The 13,680-nt window shown below is 36.0% G+C and overlaps 1 pseudogene; it reads left to right on the forward strand.

The window, feature by feature from the left end:
* Positions 1 to 6,071: 6,071 nt before the first annotated feature.
* Positions 6,072 to 6,999, forward strand: LOC141498956 (serine palmitoyltransferase 2 pseudogene; annotated as a pseudogene).
* The last annotated feature ends 6,681 nt before the right edge of the window (positions 7,000 to 13,680 follow it).

Raw genomic sequence — 13,680 nt, forward strand, 5'->3', positions numbered from 1 at the left:
AAAAAAAAAAAAAGACCCAAAATAAAATAAAATAGTAATAATAGTAGGTGGCTGGGTGGTGGACAAAGCATTGGCCCCTGAGCCAGGAGCACCCGGGTCCAAATCCGGCCTCAGACACCCAACAATCACCCTGCTATGTAGCCCCAGGCAGGCCACCCAGCCCCATCTGCCCTGCCCCCCCCAAATAATAATAATAAAAATGTGCTTGAGTCTTTGTTCCAACACCAACAACTCTGTCGCAGGTGGATCACATTCTTTATGATAAGTCCATCACAAAAGTTACTTCCATATTTTTCCACCATTGCCATTGCTGATCACAACTCCCTCCTTTCTTATTTCTCCACTACCATGTACTATGTTTTCTCTCTCCTTTCACTCTGACTCTGCTGTAGGGTCGCTGAGTGGTGCAGCAGACAGATCCCCGGCTCTGGGGCCAAGAGGCCCTGAGCCCCCATACCACCCCTTAGGCCCAGCATCCACATGGCCCCATGGTCCTGGACAGGCCTTCCAATCCCAGCCCCTTGCAAGAAGTAAAAAAGAAAATGTGTTATATCTGACCACGCTCCCCCCCCATGGTCCATCCTCTCCTCCATCACTCACATCACCCCCTTCCCCCTGTCCCCCACTCCTTACTCCAGATGCCTATACCCCATTGAGTATATATGTTGTTTTCTCTCCTAGCCACCTCTGATAAGAGCAAAGATTCCCTCATTCTCCCTTGCCTTCCCCCTTCCATATCATTGCAATAGCTCATTGTAATAAAGAAAAATCTTACTTTATGAAATATCTTGGCCTATTCCCCCTCTCCTTTTTCTTTCTCCCATTACATTTCCCTTTTTTTCTATTGACTCCATTTTTACACCATATTTTATTTTCAAATTCAGCTGTCTCCTGTGCTTCAACTATAAAAGTTCCCTCTACCTGCTCTATTAACTGAGAAGGTCCATATGAGTATTATTAGTGTCATTTTTCTATGTAGGAATACATGCAGTTCATCATCAAGTCCCTCATATTTTCCCCTTCTCCTCCAATCTCTATGCTTCACCTGAGTCCTGTATCTGAAGATCAAGCCTTCTGTTCAGCTCTGGCCATTCTAATAGGAACATTTGAAATTCCCCTGGTTCATTGAAAGTCCATCTTTTTCCCTGGAAGAGGACATTCAGCCTTGCTGGGTAGTTGATTCTTGGTTGCATTCTAAACTCTTTTGCCTTCCAGTATATTATATTCCAAGCCCTAGGAGCTTCCAATGTAGTTGCTCCTAAGTCCTGTGTGATTCTGAACTGTGTCCATCTGGCTGCTTGTAATATTTTCTCTTTGACTTGGGAGTTCTAGAATTTGGCTATAATATTCCTAGGGGTTGGTTTTTTGGAATCTCTTTCTTGGGGGGATCGGTGGATTCTCTCCCAAGTAATTCTTTGAAAATGATGTCAAGGCTCTTTTCCTGATCATGACTTTCAGGTATTCCAATTCAGGTATTCCAATAATTTTTAAATTATGTTTCCTAAGTCTGTTTTCCATATCAGTTGTTTTTTCAATGAGATATTTCACATTTTCTTCTAATTTTTCATTTTTTTGGTTTTGAAGTATTGATTCCTGATTTGTGGTAAATTAATCAATCTCCCTGAATTCTATTCTTTGTCTGAAGGATTTGTTCTCCTCAGAGTTTTCTTATCTCTTTTTCCATCTGGCCAATTTTTCTTTTTGAAGCATTCTTCTCCTCAATAACTTTTTTGAACTGTTTTATCCATTTGACCTAAGCTGGTTTTTAGCATGCTATTTTCTTCAGCAATTTTTTTTTTTGGATTTCCTTGACTAGGCTGCTGACTTGATTTTCATGTTTTTCCTGCATCTCTCTCATTTTTTTCCCCAGTTTTTCTTCTAACTCCCTCACTTGATTTTCAAAGTCTCTTTTGAGCTCTGTTATAGCCTGAGCCAAATTTCTGTTTTTCTTGGAGTCTTTAGATGCAGGAGCTTGTGCTTCCTCATTTTCAGACTGAGTGTTTTGATCCTTCTTGGGCTCACAGGCAAAATATTTCTCAATAGTCTTCCTCTTTTTTCTCTGCTTGCTCATTTTCCCAGCCTATGGTCATTCACAGACCAGGAGGGAGGACAGAGCCTCACATACTGAGACCCTTGTGGGAGTGTCCCCAAAGCTCAGGAAGCACCCCAAAATGTGAGGCTCTGTCCTCCCTCCTGGTCTGTGAATGACCATAAGCACCTCCCTCTGCCACGGGGCTGAGGTGGGGGGGGGCTGTTGTTCTGTGGGGGGGCCTAGACTGGGATCAGGATCTGAATGTGGTCAGAGCCCCAGAGTCCTGTTTCAGGGGCAGAGGACAGAGCTCTACAGTCTCTCTTCACTCCCCTCCCTCAGCTCAATGGGCTCATGCCCTGGGGGCTCCTGCTTAAAGCTCTGCCTGCTTATGTTTCCTGGATCTGGAATGTAGTGGCCAGGCTGCTTGCTGTGTGCCCTGAGGGCTGGGCTTCAAGTGCTCCTTCCAGCAGAGGTCCCCTGCTCTTCCCCCAATTTGTGCTCGGTGCTCCCCTAGCTCTGGAGACTCCCCCACTCGAGGCTCCCAGCACCCTGGGGCTGCCTCCAGGAGGCTGAAGTTCTTTCATCTGGAGGTCCACCCCTCTGGCGTGCCGCCCCTCCAACTCCAGGGAGCAGAGCCTTTCTGCTCTTTTCCAGGTTACCTTGAGTAGGAGAACTGCCTCACTGGGTCCCTCTGTGGGTTCTGTCTTTCGAAAGTTTAGTCCTTAGTTTCGAAGATTTATGAGAGAGCGCCTAAGACAGGATCTGTTCTTGTTGCCATCTTGGCTTTTTTTTTTAAAGCATCCTTTTCTATGTATGTAAGCTCCTTGAGGGAAGGGCCTGACTTTTTGCCTTTTACACTAAATAAATCCTTTTTTTTTTAAATTGGCTACCAATTCTTCCAAATGCTTCCATTTCTGTCAGAGCATGTTGCCATTATTTCTCCAATTACTTAGGTTTGAAATCTTTCTTCTTTAGCCTCCTTAATTAATCAGCTACTAAGTCATACTTATTTTGTCACATTGTCTCCCAAGTCAATCCTTACCATATAATTCCCGTTATTACTTATCCTAGTGCAGTCTATTACATCCAGTTGATTAGACTGTTGCAGTACTATTTTAGTAATCTCATATTTCCTTGCTTCTAATCTATTTTCCACACTACTATATTTGATTTTTCTAAGACATGAATTTCATCATGTCACTGATCAAAAACATTTAACTGCTCCCTTTTCAATTCATAGGACAAAGTTCAAATTTTTTGACTTTGTAATTATGTCATTTAACTGTTCTGAGTCTTAGTTTCCTCATCTATAAAGAAGGGTTGATAATGTTTCCCCCTTTTTGTTTTGAGAAAAGTATTTTTAAAGACTACTATCTCAACTGATACTAAGCTCCTTTTCTGAAAGACAAAGAAGAAACATTGACCATCAATTTATTGATTACCTACTAGCCTAATTAATAAATTGATTGTTAACTACCTAAAACATTGTTTTTTAAGGGTTTTCATGCATCACATCAAAAAAGGTACTGTGTTCTCTGAGCTAAGTAGAATTGAAGTAGCTCAAAAGAAATGAGATGTGGAAAATTAGAGATTTCTCCTTTCCAATTGTTCATATGGAATATTTATGCCTAACCTGTGACAGAGCCTTCTGAGCTCATATCTGCCTAGTCACAGGTGAACATGCTGTACATGTGAGGTCATTTTGATTCTCTTTGAATAGGAAGGACAGTAACTGTCTCATTTCCAAGAAGTGAAAGATGCTTCATATCACTCTTATCAGTCTTCCTGTGGTTCCTGTACGTTCTTTCAAGATACTCAAAATTTGTCCCTCAGTTTCTTTCATACCGGTATCTACAGAATTTTAAATTCATTTGTGAATTTAACTACTCTACTAACTCATAGAATCACAGATTTGGAAGAGACATTAGAGATTATTTAGTATGACTCCTTGGTTTATAGACTAGGAAATAAAGACCCATAAAAGTAAAGAGATTTGCTCAGGTCAACCAAGATAGATGAAAATGTAGTCTTTATAACTTACATGATACTATATACTAAGGTCAAGTTTTACCTAAAATACTTTAGAATTACTTATATTATAAATTACCTTTATGGTCTAACCTATCTCATCCACTTGCTCTGAAAACCTTGAGTTGTGCTCATTAAATCTCAAAAAACATAAAGAAAATGTTTTTCTCATAGTATTTTTCCAATTTTCAATGTTTAGGATACTACCATATCCAAAAGTCATTTGCATATATGAAGTGAACAGAACCAGGGGTATATTATATACAGTAACAGCAGTATTGTTCAATGAAGAACTGTGAATGAATTAATATTTTCAACACTACAATGTCTCCAGGGAGACATTGCCTCTTGAGAGGCAACATATTTTAGTGAAAAGTTTTCTTTAGTGAGTTTTTCTAATTAGAAGATCTGTATTAGAGTTTTGACTCCATGACAACTTCAGCAGTTCATTTGATCTCTCATCAATAAAATGGAGCATTACCTATTCCCTTATATAGTGGTTTTGAGAAAAGGTATAAAGCACTTACATATATTTGAATGAGCATTTTTTTGATGTCTTGAGAAGGCATAGTGCTTTCCCTGACACATAAGAAAAAACATGTTTGCATACAAAATAGAAAACTTATTTTTCTTTTTCTACACTTTCAAAATCTATTATTTCACATATATGAAACCATAATTTCTGGTTTTCTTATTCTTCTCATATATGGTTTTTCCCTTTTATGCATTTGCCAATTTTGCAGAACATACTTCAGGATTATTATTAATCATCTATCCATTTCCCTTATCCCCATTCACCCTTTCACTCATTATTTCACAAATATTTGTTGAACTCATACTACAGGGCAGGTACTAGATATAGGATCATAGTTTTAGACTTACAAAGATAACCAAGGAAACTGGAAGTAATAGAGTTTCCAGCTGCCCTAAGTAAACAAAGGATTTTTGCTTTGACACATGTGTGTGTATACATACACATAATATATACTATATATAAACATACATACATGTGTATGCAGATATCCAAAATCATATATAATACATACAAATATACATTCATAGGCATATATGTAAGACAGTCCTATGCTCATTTCCATTTGTCCTCTGTTTCTCTGAAATTGGAGAGTATCTTCCTTCAATAGTATCAAATCTTCCATATTTTTTAAAATCTAACTACTTATCATTTTCCTACACCACAGCAATGTTTCAACCTTATATTATCTAGTCATTTTAAATAGTCTAAAACAATATTGAGTAATAGACTGAGACAGTGGTTTTCCTATTTTTGTCTTTTGATTAAATTTATTTTGGCTTTAACTTTGTTTGAGATCATGATTACTCACCTGCTATTTTTTAACATTATAAATTCCATTCCCTACCTTTATTTTAATATGTATCTCTCATTTTTATAGCATTTCCAGAAGGCAACATATTATTGAATTCAAAATTTTAATCTACTGTTTCCATTTTATGCATGAATTCATCCCAATTCACATTCTAAACTATAATTACTTGTTGTTTATTTACCTCCTTCATATTTTCCTCCCTATCCTTCTCACCCTATTCCTAACCTTCCTCACACCTCTGCCTTACTTCTACCCACTATCTTGCCCTTCTATTTCTTATCCTACCCCTCTCTAAGAATCCATTATCCTCTCCCTCACCCATTCCCTTTGCCTTCTTGTTTCTATATGAATTTAGAAGACTTCACACCCTTCCAATTATATATGCTGTTTCCTCTATTATCCCACTCCCATTATTCTACACCCTTCTATATCTTCCTTTATTCTATTCTCTAACCCTCTTATTTCTCTATAAATTTAGATATTCTTTTAAATTATATTTATAATGTTCTGTCTTCAGTCCAGATTTGATGTGAGTAGAATTCCCTCTAAAAATCCTTCCCTTTCCTCTTATATTCTTATTTCTTTCTGAATTTAGAATTTATACACTTCCAAATATATATGTTTTGTTCCCTCTTTAACCCTTTCCTGATAAGAATGGGTTAGCAATGAAGCTAGTGGTCAGGTTTTGGGGAGTAGAAGCAGGCATGGCTTTTGGAAAGGATTTTGCAACCAATTCAATGAAATCATCCCTGCTATTGTTGGCAAGGGCTACATCATATTGAATGATGAACTGAAATATGCATCTCTAGTTCTTGGAGCAAGGTTGTCTGAAACAAACATTCAATCTTCAAGCACAATTAATATTCAAAGCCTTGAGAAACTATTAGAAGATGATATTGTGTATGGACAGCCTTGAACACAAAGGCCCTGGAACACAAAAGAGAGAATATGTAACATGGTATGGTCAAGTGTTCACCTCCCTGAAGTGATTGCCCTTAAGAAGAAATACAAATCTCACCCGTGAGGCCCACAGCACTGGGATACTGGACCCAACAAATAGGAGTGTAGTAGAATACTTCTATCTGAGGATGTGGATGTGATGATGGGGACATTAATATAGAGCTTTGGAGCTGCTGGAGGATACATTGGAGGTAGGAGGGAACTGATAAGACTATCTCCTAACACATTCTCATAGGGCCTGTATGCCACATTGTTGTCATCATCTGTTGTAGAACAAATCATAACCTCTATGACATGGATTATGGGCAAAGATGGCCCAAACCTTGGCAAAGAATTGTGCAACAGACAGTTGAGAATATTATGTATTTCACAAAGTGATTGAAGGAGATGGGTTTCATTGTCTTTGGAAATGAAAATTGCTCTGTGGTGCCTTTCATGCTGTACATGCCAGGAAAATTTGGTGCATTTGGATGGGAAATGATGAAGTGAAATGTCTGTGTGGTTGTGGTGGGATTTAAATTCCAAACAAGGTTTTGCTTATCAACAGTACACACTAAAGAAATATTTGATACTGCATTAAAAGAAATAAATAAAACTGGATGCCTGTGGCAGCTGAAGCACTTCTGTCACTGATTGGTAATTCTTTTCAACTGGTCCTTTGATGAGACAAAATATGAAGAGACAGAGGACTATGTCTTCCTGGTGATCTTTAGAGGACACCTTCCCTCACCCAGGACAATATGTGGTCTTTCTGAGTCCAGTCTAGAACCACAATTCTGTGACTGCTTCATGTATTTTCTCACAATACTGAAGATAACCATATCCAATTCAAATGGCATTTTGTAAATAGTGAAAGTTGTTTCACATTCTTTCTCCTCTGCATCTCTGCTTCAAAAAAAAAGTCTTATTCTTTGCTTTTCCACCATACACACACATTTTGGGAATGAAAAAAAGTTTTGTTTTATAACTCTTATCCTGATGAAATCACAATATCCTAGTCTGCCCTATAAACCACTCCTGACCCTCACATCTTTTCCTATCACTGTAGCTACTGTTTATGGAGTAGGATCTGCAAAGAGAATTCATTCTGTTCTTCCTCCTTAGGAAACAAGTGCCTTCCACTTATCTACCATACTGACTTTGAAAGTTATTAATGTTAAACTATAATTTAAACATACAGATAATCAAAGCTCTTTTTTTTAGGTTTTTGCAAGGCATATGGGGTTAAGTGGCTTGCCCAAGGTCACACAGCTAGGTAATTATTAAGTGTCTGAGACCGCATTTGAACCCAGGTACTCCTGACTCCAGGGCTGGTGCTCTATCCACTGCACCACCTAACTGTCCCTGTGAATAAAATAGGGTTAAGTTCTCTGCCTGGAAACTATTCAGTATATTTCTATGAAAGGATTAACATTGCTACATTAGCTCTTTTTAAAAGCTGACATCCTTCTGATTATATCCTGATTACTGTTTTCTTTTGTTGTTTTCTATCAAAACATCTACTATATGAAAGAGATTTTTAAAAAAAATTTCCAGATTGTGGGAGAGGGTACTCAGATACAACATACTTTTGGACAGGGACAGGATGAAAGGAGAGAGAGAATAGAATGAGAGTGGGGAGGAATAGAGTGGAGGGAAATACAGCTAGTAAGAGAAACTGTGGGAAAAAATATTGAAGGAATTTCTCTGGTGGGCTTATGATAAAGAAAGCAATTCACCCTAGAGACAGAGCCATTGGAATCTGAACACAGACTGAAGAACATTTTTTTTCTCTCTCTCTCTATTCTTGAGGCTTCTCATCTTCTTGGGGGGTGGGGAGGAGGGTTTATGTTTACTCTTTTAACAAGATTATTGTAATAATATAAAATAAATCAAATTTTTTTAAATCTTAAAAAAACTTCCAAAATAGCCATCTTCTTCCCCATTTAATACCTTTATATCAGTTCTTCCTCTTATAACCTCATTTGTATGACATAATTATTCTTTTTACCTTTTCTACACCATTTTGCTTTTTTTTTTAGAATCACATCACACTCAGCTCTATCACAATCTTTCTTTCGAATTACCTACTTGCTAATGATGATCTTAGACATATGGTTTACATTTCCAGGTTTATATTTTCACATGTAAAAATAAATAATTTGTCCTTACTGAGTCCTTTGTAATTAGCCTTTGAGTTAATCTTATATTTCTCTTAGATCGTGTATGTCATTTTCTATTATATTCTGGTCTTTTTGCAATAAAAGTCTAAAAGTCTGTCAGTTCTTTGAATATCCTTTTTTTCCATTCAGGATTATACTTTACTTTGTTGAGTATGATATTTTCAGCTACAACTCCAGTTATTTTGCTCTTCAATATGAAGTGTTCCAAGAAATGGAGTCTTTTATTGTAGCCACTGCTAAATCTTGTGTAATTATAATTGTAGTTCCACTATATCTGAATTTTTTTTCCTTCTTGCTCATATTTTTTCCTTAACCTGAGAATTTTGAAATTTGACTATAATATTCCTGTAAGTTTTCCTTCTAGAATCTCTTTCATGTAGTGATTAGTGTTTTATTTCTACTTTCCCCTCTTGTTTTAATATTTCAGGACAATTTTCTTTAATTATTTTTTATATTATTGCATCGTATTTCTTTTTTGATCATAACTTCCAGGTAGTCTGATTATTCTTATGTTTTCTCTTCTTGATCTGGTCTCCTGATCAATTATTTTTCTTATAAGATGTTTTATATTTTCTTCTGTTTTTTTCTTTATATTTTGTTTGTTATTTCTTGGTCTTTTATAACTTTTCTGGCTTCCCCTTGCTCAGTTCTAATTTTCAAAGAGTCATTTTCTTCCTTAATATTCTGGATCTCTTTTTCTCATTGTTGTCTTCTTTTTTTATAAAATCTTGTTTTTCTTGGATTGTTCTTATTTTTAAAAAATGTTCTCAATCTTTATTATTTTATTTTTTTAAAGTCTTTTTTGAGTTCTATGGATTGGGGGGGGCAGATGCCATTTGTTGTTACTCTTTGGGGTAGGAGAGGCTTTTTTTTTTTTTTTTTTTGCTTCAGTATCCTCCTCTGAGGACAAAGTCTGGTCTTCTCTGTTCATAGGAACTGTCTATGTTTGGGTTCTTTTTACTTTGCCTCTTCGTTTTTTAAAAATTTTTACCTACTTAGTATTATAATCTCTCTAATCCTGGGGTATAGGAGAAGAAGTCTCAGGTCCTTCTTACTGTTATTTTTTGAGCTTTGTCCTGGGTCCAACCTCTGTACTCTTTTTTGCCTCAAATGTCACAGCTAAGGACCCTGTGTTACTTTGTTTTGAAAATGATCTTGCTCTCTGGTGGTTATAATCTTTAGTTCTTCCCTCTAGCCTGGTATCAAGACCTTTCCTGAAGTGCACACAACCAACAGTGATCATAACCCCCTGCTTCTCCACTCACAGGCCAGGGGGTGTGCTGGTTCCTTTTTACCTAGAAATGCATCTTAGCAGCACTGCTGGGCTTGGGAGGTGAAAAATCCTGTGGCTGAGACCAAACCTACCTACAACCCAGCTGCATCTAGCTTGGAGGTGTTTACAATTCATTTAGGAGAGCTAAGTCTCATTTCTGGGATCTTTCTTCTTTCTCTAGCTGTCCTGGGAGAAACACTGTTTTGCCACAACTCTTGTTTAGTTTTGCCGCAACTTTTGTTTAGTTTTGCCACACTAAGTTCACCCTGACTTGTTATTTTTTTCTGGTTTGTGGAGGAAATCTGGAGAGCTTAGAATTTTCTCACCTACTCCACCAAGTTCCCAGAATTCTCTATTTGAAGAAAGAATCTTGAAGAGAATCCATGAGGGTTTGACTTGTAAAATGAGCCCCTTTTGTTTCTTAATATTACCAAAGACTTCAAAATAGGGGGGGGAAACTTCATTAAAATTTTCTTTATATTTATTAATGCAATTTTGTATATATAATTCTAAAATTAAGTGTTAAGAAAGTATACTCAAAACCTATATATACTATTAGAAATATTCAGAAGCTGGTAGATAGCTATTCTAATTCCTAAAGAAAAGACTAATCTTGTTGCTTTCTCAAAGTTTACTACTCTAATTAAAAATTTTAAACTTTGCTATCTTCATTTCATCTTCTTTTGGTGATACATATTATCTTCATACCATCCTGGAAAAATGAGATAATTTAGGACCTAATCTTATAGATGTTAAACCTAAGAACTCATTTTAGCTTTCATACTTGTATTCTATTCTATAACCGAGAGATGTTTTAATATCAATCTATTAATTAATATATTTGGCACTGCAACAACAGAAAAAGTTTTTTTGTTGTTTTGGTAGGGCAACGGGGCTAACTGACTTGCCCAAGGTCACACAGCTAGTAAGTATTCAGGGTCTGAACTTAGTTCCTCCTGACTCCAAGGCCAGTGCTCTATACAAACAAAAATTTTTATAAACCTGCCCACTTTATAAAAATTTTCTATAAAAGGAAAAAGAAGGGACATGATTATGACAATGTCGAGAATGTTCCTTTGAAGGCAAAGACTGACCTGACATAAACTTAATGAGGAAAACTTCATTAGCTCTGTTTGATTCCACATAAAAGTCATGGCTAACAGTCAATTTTGCAGCACCACATTATTCAAAGTTCAACCCTGTTAACAGGATATCATAGGCTCAGAATTAACTAGGTGGGGAAAAAAAGGAAATAGCAAAGAATTCTATCTTTGTCTAGCCTTCTCAGACTCAATTATCTATCAGTAACAGTTCTCAAACTGCATTCCCTTTGGGCAGTATGTGACAATACCCTTGAATGGAAGAATATTGGCTTGATAAGAATTCAGTCAGTCATCCCTGAAGTCAGAACTCAGAACAGTATCAAGTCCCAGGAGACTGTAATAGCAAATAGCAAAATTTCACTAATCAAAGATTAGGGCTGGGTTATTATTATTATTTTTCTCATGTTGCAATAACAGTTAACAATAAGCATATATAAGAATATTTATGCATATATAAGGTCTTAATTATACTTTCTAGTTTAAATCCATCCTGAACTAGAAATCAATCATTAGAAATAAAATCAATCATTAGAAATTAAGATCAATATTCTGGAGTTATGTATTTATGTTGAATATATAATAATTTATTCAAAAAAGTCCAGAAAAATACTGACTACTTACTATAAGCCTATAAACTAACAATTATCCATGTTGTTTATTCATTTCTAAGGCAAAATAAACTCTAAATCTAAGGTCTGTTGTCTCAAAACTGTAACTTCAATATTTACTATTTGTTAACAGGTACAATTTTCAAATTTCCATCAGTGATGGCAAAATTATCTATCAGACAAACCTCACTCTTTACTATAAGCAAACGATGTCCTCCTCTTTGGCTTGGGAGTTGTCTTAGTTTCTCATCAAACCACTTTATTATTTTAGCAGCAGGACTGATAAGATCTTATTCCTGCCCAAATGGAAAGCCCCAAGAAACCTCAGATTTAAACACAACTTAAGAAGTCTGTGATACATTTTGTTTCTTTTTTCAACAGTAAGTTATTCATTTTAAAGAAAAATATCAAAAATACTTAGCAATTTCAAACTTTGTGACCACATTTTTTACCCACTCAATTCATAATTTAATAGCATTCAAATTAAAAGAGAGGGTAATTTTCCAATATAATTGTGTCAACCTCATATTATCATTTTTTCAAATTAACACTTCCCATACAATGGTTTCATAAAATTCACAATATAAAAAATATTCAAGTAGTCCCACAATCGCATAAATAATTTATTTTTTAAAAATAACACAAAGCTTTTTTTCTATCAGTCAGATCACATCAATTCCTTTGAATGCATTTCCAAATCTTCTTATGTAGAAGATCACTTCATCTAATTATCAATTTGGCATTCTGTTTAAAATTCTGTTGCAAAATTATTTAAGCTCACAAGAGTTTTGTTCTAATTTCTGCTATACTATTTCCTGTTCTTTAAATTTTGTTTTAATACTGCCTTTAAGTAAGTTACCTAACTGAGCTTTGAATAATGTGGAGCTACAAAATTGGCTGTTAACTATAACTCTTAAGTGGAATCAAACAGAGCTAACAGAGTTTATGTCAGGTCAGTCTGTGCCTTCAAAGGGATGGACCTGACATTGTCATAACCATGTCTCTTCTTCATCCTTTTAAAGAAAATTTTTATAAACAGTGTTCAAATGATGCATTGTACCTTGGCTCCAACACAGTTAAGTTCTGGAACTGCAATAATCCCATGGTCATAATCTTACTTTTTAAAACATAGTGTTTTACCCTTTTTTTTGGTGTGTTTTTGCAAGACAATGAAGTTAAGGGACTTAACCAAAGTCACACAACTATTAAGTTTCAAGTGTCTCAGGCTGGACTTGCTCTCAGGTTCTTCTGACTCTAGGTGTGGTGCTCTATCCACTGCACAAACCTAGCTGCCCCCTACCCCCACAATTTTTATTTTCTTCCACTTTTACTAGAAAGAAACTGCTCGGTGTTTGTTCTGCAGTGTTGAAGTGCTTATTCCTTTTTGTTTTGCAAGAAAGTTTTTGTTTTGACAGAGTTGAAATAGATTGCTTTTTCCTCTTAAGCTGTCACTAGTAAGTAAATTTATCTATTTGGGAATTCCTTTTTTAAGAGAAATTGGCTCTAAACTAAAAGATACTTTGTAAATGTGGTCTCTGCATCTCTTCAGTTCACTTAAGTTCTACATAAAGGGAAAAGGGCAACATTGCTGGCAATCACACCTGGGACATGGAGGAATTATAATTCCAATTACAGAAAGCATGAAATGATAATGAAGCCTCACAAGCTTTCATTCACCTTTTAATAGGAGAAAAGGTCCTTAGTAGTTTTCATGGTACCAGGACTTATAGCTACACCAAGCTCATCTTGAACAGTCAGCAGTGATATCATCTTTGAAAGCAAGGATGATCTGTCTGTACACCATGAATATCAGTAAATAATCAGGAAGGTGCCACCAGTTAGGGTTTAAAAAACCCTAGTTCCATGAATCTAGACACCAAATCTATGCCTAGATCTGAAACCCCCTCATATGACTCTTCAGGACAGGAATTTCCATTCCCTAAACCCCAAGGATAAAGGGAACAGTTTAACTACAAACAAAAGTTTCTAAAGACCCACCATCTGGGTCTAATCACTTATAAAGACATTTGGGTTTTATTTGACCTTTGAAGTTAAACTCAAAAATTAAGAACTGAAAGTATTGAAATTTCTGAATATTAGATATTTAGAAAGGCCTTTCCACAAGGACAAAACAGGATGGAAATATCTTTGTCAGCATTCTTGTGGTT

Source organism: Macrotis lagotis, chromosome X (genome assembly GCF_037893015.1).
Source record: "Macrotis lagotis isolate mMagLag1 chromosome X, bilby.v1.9.chrom.fasta, whole genome shotgun sequence".
NCBI lineage: Eukaryota > Metazoa > Chordata > Mammalia > Peramelemorphia > Peramelidae > Macrotis > Macrotis lagotis.